Source organism: Dromiciops gliroides, chromosome 6 (genome assembly GCF_019393635.1).
Source record: "Dromiciops gliroides isolate mDroGli1 chromosome 6, mDroGli1.pri, whole genome shotgun sequence".
NCBI classification, from domain to species: domain Eukaryota; kingdom Metazoa; phylum Chordata; class Mammalia; order Microbiotheria; family Microbiotheriidae; genus Dromiciops; species Dromiciops gliroides.
The window spans coordinates 33,851,859-33,862,850 of NC_057866.1; positions in this window are offsets into that span (position 1 = coordinate 33,851,859).

The window sequence follows — 10,992 nt, forward strand, 5'->3', positions numbered from 1 at the left end:
AATTCCCATGGAAAAATCCAGAGGAGAGGTTAAAGAAATCAGCAAGCAAAGAAAAGCTACTGAAACATTAAAAAAATCCTATGAGGTGGGGGCAGCTAGGTGGCACAGGGGATAAAGCACTGGCCCTGGATTCAGGAGGACCTGAGTTCAAATCCAGCCTCAGACACTTGACACTTACTAGCTGTGTGACCCTGGGCAAGTCATTTAACCCTCATTGCTTTGCAAAAAAACCAAAACAAAACAAAAACAAAAACAAAACAAAAAGAATACTATGAGGTAAAAATATATGAGGAGGAATCTCCAAAAGGAGAGACTGAATCTGTAATAGCTAGAACTAGAACCTGAGGGAGGAAAAAGGAATGCAAGGGCCATGTGATTCCCCCAGATTGAGGAAAGATATAAAAGGAGAAATTTGAGCTTCAAATTTAAAAAATGATAGCTAAATAAATAAAAAACCCTAATAAGTCAGTGAAGTAGAAGTGGGAACTGTACCTGTATTCAAAAGGACTATATAGCCCATCTTGGATACTTCCTAGTTGTGTGACCCTGGTGAAATCAGTTAACCTATATTTGCCTCAGTTTCCTCATATGTAAAATTTTAAGAGAAGGTTAGGAGAAGGCCATTAAATGGTCTCTAAGCTCCCTTACAGCTCTGAAATCTATGATCCTATAATCACTGAAAAAGAGAAAGGTGAGACTATGTAAAAAAATACAGTGATACAAAAGAAATAAACTAAAGCCAAGAGGCAGGAAAACTGATGGAAAGTATGAAAATATGATAGAAAATATGAACATGAAATGACCAAGCTCTAACCCTAGGATTATAAAACCATGTATCTAGCACTGCTTGGAACCTCAGTGACCACTTGGCTAACCCTTCTGTTGTAGATCATGGACTTAAAGAAGGGTTCGATAGAGAAAACACTTGTAAACAACTTCAAGGCTATGATTTTTATACCTTAGAAGGATGCTAGTGGAATCAATAGAATTAGGGAGACAGAAAGTTTCCTGGGTAAGGAGGTTTGATCCCTGAATGATTCATTTGGCATAAAAAATGAGTTGAAATTAAAAGTGAGATCCCCCAGTTAGTAATGTTGTGTAGGTAATTAGAAATGCAGGATTGGAATTCATGGTAAGGCCAAGTCTATTGAAAGAGACTTAGGAGTCATCTGGAAAAGTGGTAGTAGGCAACACTGTGGGAATAAGTGAGATCGCTGAAGGAGAGAGCATAAACCTGAGAGAGAAGAAAGCCAAAGAGAGACCTCAATAAGTACTACTCTTCAGGAAAAATCAGAAAAGACAGCAACACACCTGAACCAGAGAGGCAGATAAAGAAAAGCCAGATGATAATCAGAAGTCAGTGTCATGAAAATCAAGGGAAGAGAGGGGCAGCTAGGTGGTGCAGTGGATAAAGCACCGGCCCTGGATTCAGGGGGACCTGAATTCAAATCCGGCCTCAGACACTTGACCCGTACTAGCTGTGTGACCCTGGGCAAGTCACTTAACCCCTGTTGCTACACAAAACAAACAAACAAAAAATCAAGGGAAGAGAGAGGGTAGCCCACAGTTTTAACTGCTATTAAGAAGTTAAGTAGATTGAAGATAGAAGATGCTATTATATTTGATGATTGGGAGAATATGAATGACATTCAATACATAAGTTTCACTGGACTGGGAGGGTCAAGAGTTTGATGTCAAGGCATGAGAAAAGGTAGGTAGTGAAAGATTGGATTCAGGGAGTAAAAGCAATATTCTAGAATATTAGTGTTGAAGAGGAGGAGAGAGCCAAGGCATAATGCCTATGATCCTTGCTACTGGGGAAGCTGGGACTGGTGGATCAGTTGAGCTCAAGAGATCTGAGCCACAGTAGGGCTAAAGCCAATCAGGCATACACAGTGAACACACAGCCAATATGGTGAGCCCTTAAAAGTGGGGCCATCAGGATACCTAAAGATAGGCAAATTGGCCAAATTCAGAAACAGAGCTGATCAAAGCTTCCATGCCAAGCACTCATGGCTTTGGGCCCATAAATAAACAAAGAACTTTCAAACCAGGCAAATCTCAAAAGAAAGTGTGAAAAGGCTAGAGTATGGTAGTTCAATTATTCATGAAACATTTACTAGAGGGAGGGAGGGAGGATAGAGATTTTATTTGGGAAAATGGCAAACCTGAACACATTTATAAGCAGAAGAAAAAGAACCAAGGAGATTTTGAAAATTTTAAATGTTAGGGGGCAGCTAGGTGCCGCAGTGGATAAAGCACTGGCCCTGGATTCAGGAGGACCTGAGTTCAAATCCGGCCTCAGACACTTGACACTTACTAGCTGTGTGACCTTGGGCAAGTCCCTTAACCCTCATTTCCCTGCCCCCCCCAAAATTAAATGTTAAAGAGACTGAAAAGTCTTAGCTTTGCTCCTAACTAGCTGTGCAACCTTCAACAATTCAATGAACATTTCTGTGCCTCTACATCCTCGTCTGTAGTAATAAAACTCATACTTCCCATTTTTTGAGCTGCCATCCGTTCTTATGGAAATAGACAAGGGGTCATCTGATTTTTCTGATCAAATATGGTATTTCATCATGTAAGGAAGGGAAACATAAATGAGCTGTAGGGGCCCGAATGCAGCAGCTCTAGTCAATAACTCTTAGGAAAACATCAGGTTCTCCCCCTCGCTGCGGCTACCTTCCTCCAGCACATATAAGCACAGAGAAGCTGGATTTCCTCTGCTCTTTGGAAATGAGATAGTGTTTGTCTCAAACCTTTTAGTTTTGGGAGGAGGAAGGTAGAATCTCTACACAGCAGAGGAAGACAGTGATGGGGATCAGGTGATCCTGGTTATGTTTCCTTTTTGTTTCTATTTTTCTGCTATGCCACGAAGATTTCATGGCCAATAGTTTGGAAGGGGAAGGGAAGATAATCTCAGGGTGGGACAGAAACTCAATAACCATCTAACCGAGCCCTTCAAGAATAAAAATCCGCAGGCAGTTAGGTGGCGCAGTGGATGAAGCACCAGTGCTGGATTCAGGAGGACCTGAGTTCAAATTTGACACTTGACACTTGACACTTACTAGCTGTGTGACCCTGGGCAAGTCCCTTAACCATCATTGCCCCACAAAAAATAATAATAATAATAATTAAAATCCCTTCTAAAACACCCAGAAAGAGGTGAACCAACCTTTGATTAAAGATATTCAATGATTACGACCCCACTACCTCAAAAAATAGTTGACTTTGGGATAACTCTACTTATTTAGCAAGCTTATCCTTGTGCAATTAACCTTTTTGCAATTGATACCCATTACTACTAGATTTGACATTAGGTGACAAGAAGAATAATTCTATTGGGGCAGCTAGTTGGTGCAGTGACTAGGACAAGGCACTTGGAGTCCATAACACTCGAGATAAAATTCTGCTTCCGATACTATCTTTGTGACCCTGGACAAGTCATTTGACTTCTCTTGGACTCATTTTCTTTATCTGTAAATATAGATAATAAGAGCACCTACCTCTAAAGATTGTTGTGATTATAAAATGAGATAATATTTGTTACATACTTTAAAGTTTTATATATATATATATATACATATATATATGCTATTATTATTTCTTCTTCCATGTAAAATCATCTCAGATACTTAAAGATAGCTATCATTTGCCACCCAATTCTTCACTTGTCAAGCTAAAACATCTCCAACTCCTTTAATTGATCCTTAAGGAAGTGATATAGACAGGCTCCACTCCTTGCTGACTTCCCCTGAATGCTCTCCACTTTGAGATTCTTCCTTAAATGTGACATATTCACAAGACATGAACTTATATAATATCCCTTTACAGGTGTTATGTGGCCACATCTGATCTCACAGGACCAGTTCTGAGCATAGTGGCTCCCATGGGATGCTTTATTTTGTATATTTCATATCTACTTTTTATATGTAAATGATCTCCCAGACAAAATGCAAGCTCTTTGTGGGCAGAAACTTTCATTTTTTATCATTTTTCCTTAGTACCTAACACAATATCTGGTATATGATAGGTGCTTAATAAGTGTCTGTCAATTGAGATAATGGTTTTATGTTCCCTTTCATCATTCCCATAGTAAATTAATTTGGAGACATTATAAAGATTTGGCATGGTAATCAATTGGTACTTTTCCTGAGTGCTCTGAAAAATTATTAGACTAATGGCATGGTACTCTGAAGCAACATTGGGTTATAGCTTTACATAGTGGGAAAAGACAAAGGCCAATTTAATTATGTCAAATTATTCTGGACAAAAAGGCAATTTTATAACCAATTTATCAAGTGTGTCAATCAACTGTGGCTTTTTCCCCTTCCAAATCTCTTTTATAGCTCACTGTCTTCCAATTACCCCTATGAAAGCCCACAGTTGTGCCCTGAAGAATGCTGTGTACGTGTTTGAGTGGCTAATGGGATACTGTCAGCAGAGAGAAATTATCTCATTTCACTCCATTACTCAAATTCAGCACACAAACTCCTTGTTTCTGAACATATCATGTGGCGAAAGGACACATGGTAATTTACTAAACAAAGGCCCTTCTGGGATTATGGAAACTATGTTGCAGGGGAGGATAACGTGAGGAGAGTTCATTTCTTTGGGAAACATGGCTGAATATCTAAATCAGAGAGCCAGTTTTATTCCCTCTCTATTCCATTATAGTGAAAAGAAAGTAGAGTAGGAGAATTTTGGTTGAAATCCCCACCCCCTCTGATGTGCATGACCTTGGGCAAATCATTTAATTTCCCTGGACCTTTGTTTTTTTGGGTGTTTTTCTTTATCTATAAAATTAATGGATTGTATTAGAGGGTCTCTGAGTTCTCTAGAGGAATGCTCTTAAGATCAATCCTCCCAATTCATCATACATTCCTAGTATGAAATTAATTAAAGGGTATACATGTCCATCAAACATACCTTCATAACAACTTACCATGGTAGTGCTGGACTGGATTTGGTGTGAACACCTGATCAGCTTAGCCCAGAGCAGCTCAGAATTCCTGAGTTCAAGTGATCTGCCAGCCTCAGCCTTCCAGGTAGCAGAAATGATTATTATTATGCACTACCATTCCTGGTATAAAAAGGTCTTTCTTACAGAGAAAAAAAGCATAAGACAATTCTTGCTAGGTGCAGAAGCAACATGATGAGCAAAGGTGGATATTTGAGATTCACAATGTGTCTTTTCTTTTAGCATATGTATCCTCCCCAGCTTCCCTCATCATAAGTCCCCTGAAAGCCATCCCAGGAGCAAGGCAATTTTGGGTGAGCCAATCGCAGCACCTGAGACCCCGTTTGTGTTTCTTTTACTAGAAGAATCAGAGGATACATGAATTGAAGAAAAAATAATTAAACAGAATTTCAAATAAATGACAACTAAAATCTCCCATTCCCACTCCCATCCACACATGTGGTTTCCAATAAAACCTCTTAAGGATTCAAAACAGAGTTCTGATTAAAGAAATTGAACCTGTTCACTAAAAATTGATGAGCCAAAGTTCACTCCACAGCAGACATTTCTTGGCTGGGTTTGCCTATTGAGCTGTTCCATTCTTCATTTAATCATAAGCATCTCTTGAAGCTCGACTCCAAATTCTTTGAAAAGATTGTGGTTTTGCTGCTCTGAGTTCTTGGCAAAATCAGGTGGTGAACAAGGAAGACATTTTTTAAAAGGTCTCCATTGTGTTGCATGGGAACAAACTCAATACTTAATCTGATTCAAACATAATTACTTTTAGTTAAACAAAAGGAGAAAACAAACATAAAGCTTGATGTTTGCAGCATGTACAAGCCTAGGTACTGAGCAATTATTCATGCATCAGATAAAGCATCACACCTGTCACCATGGCTTCTCTTGAGAAGATGAAACTGGGTACCATTTAAAGAGCTGTATAGAAAGTAAAAGAAGCTAACTCTACCTATTCTTGTCTGAATATTTCCCCCCACTCTATTCTTGACAATAACCAGAGCTTCTGCTCTTCAGTTTGGACTTTGATATGGAAAACTATTTTTTGATGGGGGTTGGACAGAAGACTTCTACCCTAAAACCTTTCAACGGACTCCATGCACATTCTTTAGACCTCCTATATCAGATTCTCCAACTGAGAAACTGTAGAAAGAAAGAGCTATCTAGTGTGGTGGATAGAGTGCTATGCTTGGAGTTGGGAAGACCTGAGTTCAAATCTGACCTCAGAAACTTACTAGCTGTGTGATACTGAGCAAGTCATGTAACATCTATCTATACAGCTCAGTTTCCTCATCTGTAAAATGGAGATAACAATATCTCTTACCTCCCAGGAGAATTGTGAGTATAAAATAAGATAATATTTGTAAAATGCCATAGAAATGGTAGCTATGATGGTGGTGGAGGTGGTAGTGAAAATATTCAGGCTTTTCTTAAATTCTGGTGATTATCATCATTATTCTTTTTTATGGGTTTTGGGGGGTTTTTGCAGACCTCAACCCTAAAGAAGCGACTTGCCCAAGGTCACACAGCTAGTAAGTGTCAAGTATTTGATGTCAGATTTGAACTCAGGTCCTCCTGAATCCAGGGCCGGTGCTTTATCCACTTTGCCACCTAGCTGTCCCCATCATTATTCTTACTAATGGCTTCTTCTGAACCTTGATTCTTCTTCACTTTTGTACAGAATTAAACATGGCTAATCATTTTCTCTTCCTGGTTACTTGCCCCTCCTTGAGTTTTTTGTGACACTGCTCTCTCTTTGGTTCTTCTCTAACCTGTCTAGCTGCTGCTCCTTTGTCTGATTTGCTACACCTTTATCTATATCATACCCAATAACTTTGAAGTATCTCCCAAAATTCTGCCCTGGGTCCAATTCTCTTTTCTCTTTACACTTTCTCACTTGGTAACTCCAGTGGCCTTAATTATCATCTCTAGGCAAATGTCAATCACATCAGTTTGTTCAGCTCATCTCTCTCCTAATCTCCACTCCTATATCATAGTCTCAAACCAGATGGCCCAAGCACATCTCAGGCCAACATGTCCCAGACCAAATTCATTATCTGTTCCCCCAAACCCATTGCTTTCCAAACTTTCCAATTACTGGCAAAGACACTACCAACCTTCTAGTCATCTAGTTTGGCAAACTCAGTGTCATACTTTATTTCTTACTCTCCCTCACCCAACATTTTCAGTAGCCAATTCTAGTTGTGAACAACTCAGTAACTGAATTCAGAATCCCCATGAATTAAAACAAAAAAATGTTTCTATATATTTCCAAATTATTTCACCACCCGGTACTTGGAACCACCCAGTCCATTTGTACTAGCCTTGAGATCAGTTCTTTTTTCTTTTTCTTTCTTTTTTTTTTCAGGCAATGGGGGTTATGTGACTTGCCCAGGGTCACACAGCTAGTAAGTGTCAAGTGTCTCAGGCCGGATTTGAACTCAGGTACTCCTGAATCCAGGGCCGGTGCTTTAACCACTGTGCCATCTAGCTGCTCCCGAGATCAGTTCTTAGCTCAAAGTATATTTCTACTATGATCTACTTCATAAAGTCTTTCCAAGGGGGCAGCTAGGTAGCATAGTGGATAAAGCACTGAGCCTAAATTCAGGAGGACCTGAGTTCAATCTGACCTCAGACTCTTGACACTTACTAGCTGTGTGACCCTGAGCAAGTCACTTAACCCTCATTGCCCCACCAAAATAAATAGATAGATAGATAGATAGATAGATAGATAGATAGATAGATAGATAGATAGATAGGAAGAAAGAAAAATGAATGAATGAAAAAGCAAATGAATGAATGAAGTCATTCTTAGAGAGAAACACTTAGTGAACCTTTAAGCACTATAGAAATGGGTGCTACCTGAGTCTTGATATACCTTATTTTTGCATTTTCAACAAGTGTCTTTCTTTAATAATAAAAATTGTTACTAGCACAGCTAACATTTACATAGTGTTTGAAGGCTTGAAAAGAGCTTTATCTATTACCTTAGTTGATAAAACAACCCTCTAAACTATGTATGATTATAATGCCCATTTTACAGATGATGAAACTGAGGCTGAGATTAAAATAGGTTATTTTTCCAAGGTCACACAGCTAGAAAGATCCTGCCCAAAAGAACATTCACTAGAGTCCTCTTTCTTCATTCTCTTGATTTAATTAAATTCTGCCAGCATAATTTTGACCTTTGTGGGCCAGTTTCCTCTTGAATTAATCACTATTCCTTCTAGGCCTCCATCTTCTCCAGCTATGTCTTGTCTAATTCACATTTCCCCCCTACTATCCTATTATCTCTCAATGGACTCCTGATGCATCATAAGAACATAGTTCAATCCTAACATTAGAGTTTCTTTCAACTAGTATTCATTGGGTACCTACTAAGTCTTATATAAACTCTAAGGTCCCTTACAGCTCTGAATCTATTACCCTGTGGTGTTATCTCTCCTCCAAAAGCCATAGTTAACAAATAACAAAGCTGGGACTCAAATACGGCTCATTTTAATTAATGTGTCTTAGATAACTGCTTGTTTACACGAGAGGAAGGAAAAGTTGTAGAAAATAATTTGGAATGGAAGTAAAATGGATAAACGGATGCATGGATAAATGGGTGTTTGTGATCTTCAAATCCATTCTTTCCTTCACTATGCATTTAATAATCACCTTCTATGTAAAAGTCACTGTGCTATGATGATAAAGTATTTAGATAATATTTTTTTCTTATACAAATCAGCCTAGCAGGAAAATGCCAATATCTGTAATATGTAATGTTTTGTGACAAATTGTTTTGTTACCCAAGATACTATGTGAGCTTCAAAGGGGAAGAACCTTACCAACAAAGGGAACCAGGAAAACCTTCGTGGAGAAGGTTTTATTTGAGCTTTAAAGGAAAGGAGTAAATTCAACAGACAAAGATATTGACAGAAGGCAATCCAGGACTAGAGAACAGTGTGAAAAAAAAGCACTGAAATTGTATTGCAGAGACCAGCAAGCAGCATATACCAATTTGCCTTGAGTGAAGAATGTATTCCAATAGAATGTAAGCTCCTTGAGGGCAGGGATTGCTTTCATTTTTGTTTTCTCTTTGTAACCCAAGCACTTAGTGCAATTCCTGGCACACTTACGCTCTTTAAAAGTATTTCTTTGTTGATTGGTTGAGGGAAGTAATATGAGAAAGGGACAAAAAGGTGCCCTCTAAAAAGGAATATGAATTTTACATGGTAGGAAATAGGGATCAAATGAAGTGTGAGTCAAGTAATGATATGAACAGATGCATGCAAAAGATTATTCAGGCATTAGACTGAAGCATAGATTGTCAGAAGCAGAGGGGGACGTATCAGGAAACTATTTCATCAGTCCCAGTGGGGACTGTGAAGACAGAGAAGAAAAGATGGAGATGAATGCAAAAGATGTTGAAGATATGGAATTTACAGGACTTGGCATGTGATTGAATATAAGTAATGAGAGAGAGGGAAAAGTTAAAAATAACCCTAGAATTGAAAACATGGAAAACAGGATGAACAGTAGTCAAAGAAAGTTAAATCATAAAGTCACAAGGTTCAAAGGAAAAGACAAGAAGCTTGGTTTTCTACCTTTTGAGTTTGAGAGGCCAATGGCGTATCCAAGTGGAAATGCCCTGTAAGGCAGTGAGGCATGAAATATTTTGACCAGGTGAAAGCAATATATTACTCATGACCTTTTGTTATGCTAAGAGTATCTCATCATAGGAAAAGTTCAGCAAAAGAGAATGTGAAATCCTCCTTTAAAATGATATCTAAAGAAAAAAGTCTGAATTAGGGAGCAAAAAAGATACACTCAGGGTGACTATAAAAAGTGAGTCACCTACAAGTCCAAAAACTAGGGCTAAGCTGTCGCACTTTCATTATACCCACAGCTCTTCTTATAATTGTCTATGACACTTAATCTTAAAGAGAGAATAGCTGTCATTTGGAAGGACCAGAGAGAACTATTGGCCACCCAGAGGCATCTGCCAGTGAAACATGCTCTCTCTCTCTCTTGTTAACTTTAACAAAAGGATGAAAATACAATAAGTCTGCAGCTGACTAGCTCTTTTTCAGTGACATGGGCAAAATGGAGCCTTTACCTGCCTCTGACTGGTATTTAATTGTCAGCCAGTGCTCTGAAATCTATGGATATAAATTGCAAGTATTGATTCCTACTATGTTAAACACATAAGGTATTCTGAGGGCCATGCCTGGAGCTGCAGCTGAAAGATGCCCTGTTGCTGCATTATTTTAGCAAGTAATTATCAGGCCTGGATGAAAGTGAATGAGAACATTTTTTTCCTCTGACCAGTTAGAAAGTAGATTTTCCATCTACAAAGTTACACATACTATGGAGGATGCATAGATTCACAGAAGTACAAAATATCAAAGGTGCAAGGGACCTCCAAGGCTAGCCAAGCTCATTTATGCCAGAAGAAGAATCCTCTCTACAGCCAGGTAATCATCTAAACTTGATTCCAGACCTTTAGGGAAGAGAAACTCAAGGAAAGTCATTCTCCTTTGGAATCTCTCTCATTATTAAGTAGCTTTGCCTTAAAGTCTAAAACTGCCGCTCCTCATTTTCACCCATTTGTCCTAGTTCCACTTTCTATAACAAAGTTGAATAATTCCAGTATAAGTTCTAGGCTGTTAAGTAGTATGGTGAATAGAGCTCTGGTTCTAGAGTCGGGAAGACTTGAGTCCAAATCCAGCCTCAGAAACTTCCTAGCATGGGTCCCTGTGTGAATCATTTCAGCTCTGCCTCAGTTTCCTCAACCCTAAAATTAGTATAATAATAGCACCATCCTCTCAGGGTGGTTGTGAGAATCAAATGAGATAATAATTTAATTATAAAGCATTTAGCACAGTGCCTGGTACAAAGCAGGCACTTAATAGATGCTCATTCCCTTCTCTTTCCATTCTACATAGTGGCCCTGCATCTTGTATATATTGAAGGCATTGGTAAAAGTCCTGAACTTAGTTCAAGTTATCTGTTCAAGTTACTTCAAGATAGTA